At 39.2% G+C, this 1,580-nt stretch overlaps 1 non-coding gene across 1 annotated transcript; it reads right to left on the reverse strand.

Moving 5' to 3' along the window:
* Positions 1-1,129: 1,129 nt before the first annotated feature.
* LOC127077837 (small nucleolar RNA R71) lies at positions 1,130-1,236 on the reverse strand. The gene has a single exon (XR_007787606.1). It is a non-coding gene; the product is annotated as a small nucleolar RNA R71 (small nucleolar RNA).
* Positions 1,237-1,580: the final 344 nt, after the last annotated feature.

Raw genomic sequence — 1,580 nt, forward strand, 5'->3', positions numbered from 1 at the left:
GTGCGAAAGCACCCTAGCTTAGTTAACTAGGAACTTTTATCACATTAAGGAAAAACTATTTTTGAAACTGTTTCCGGACGCGTTGATAGATTTAAATTCAGGAAACTCCTTGGGTAAACTTTCCAAATCAAAGTCACTTTTCAACTAAGTTTATGAGTCTTATTTCTTAAAAATAAGTTTACTACTTTAGCATTCTGCGCACCTTTTATAAGTGACAATAAAAGGCCTTAATTTAACAGTAAACTCAGTTCTGAATACGCGAAAGCGATAGTTCCTGTTAAATGGATTCTTTTCAAGAGTAGAAAATATTTCCTCATAAGTAGTTCTATTTAGACAACCGAAACATCACTTAACTGGCGTGAAATACATCCAAACCTGTCTTTATCTGCATTGCATTTATTATTTACCGTTATTTTGAAACAACAATATCTCTTTTATACCGCCTTAGATAAACATCGTAACGATAGTAATCGATAGATTGACGATTTGGTATCTGTGGGATCGATATTCTTTTATATTACTTTGACGCAATTCGTGCAGTTGCGAATTCACACGATCAAGTTTTGGCGTCGTTGTCGGGGACCAACTTCGTCAAATTTAGTACCATGTTGTTACACCGTCTAGACTAAGGCATTATTAGCCGGTAAATGCGAAGAACCCTTAGTACCGGAAATTTAGTAGATCCTTTAGCGGAACCTGAACGTTACACTCGTACACGCCTCTTACTCATCCGAATTAAGAAAGCTATAACCGAGAATCGCGACCGGAGACCTCTTAAAGAATTTGCCCAACCCTCTGACGAAGAACCTAGTTCGATTATAATAAACCCCCTTATTCCTGCTAACAATTTCGAACTAAAACCGTCATTGTTGCAATTAGTGCAGCAGAACCAATTCGCGGGTCTCACTATTGAGAATCCGAATCAACATTTAAAAGTTTTTATCCAACTGGTCGACACTTTTAAATCTAATGGCGCTTCACCCGATGCGATCCGTTTGAGACTATTTCCTTTCTCCCTCAGGGATAGAGCATGTTCATGGTTAGATTCACTTCCAACTAACTCAATAACTACTTGGGAAGACCTTAGGAGAGTATTCCTTCCTAGGTATTTCCCCCTAGTAAGATTGTTGTTCTTCGAAACCAAATAACTAGATTTACTCAAAACCAAGGAGAATCGCTTTTTGAAGCTTGGGAGAGATATAAAGAGCTATTAAGAGTTTTCCCACACCATGGCCTAGAACAATGGTTGATCGTTCATACCTTATACAATGGACTCCATTATAACACCAAGAGGAGGATTGACGCTGCCGCAGGGGGCGTGATGAACAAACCTTATCCTGAAGCTTGTGACCTAATTGAGGATATGGCCCAAAACCATTACCAATGGGGAACTAAACGAGCATCAATAGAGAAAAAGGAGACCCAAGGTGGAATACATGAGATAAGCTCTCTAGACATGATGCTGGTGAAAATGGACGCTTTAGCCCTTAGGATCGAACATATGTCTACAAACACTAACACCGCAACGGTAGTCCACATAGAGTGAAAACTCTGTGGATCTAAAGGACATGAATCAACAG

Source organism: Lathyrus oleraceus, chromosome 4, assembly GCF_024323335.1.
Source record: "Lathyrus oleraceus cultivar Zhongwan6 chromosome 4, CAAS_Psat_ZW6_1.0, whole genome shotgun sequence".
Lineage (NCBI taxonomy): Eukaryota > Viridiplantae > Streptophyta > Magnoliopsida > Fabales > Fabaceae > Lathyrus > Lathyrus oleraceus.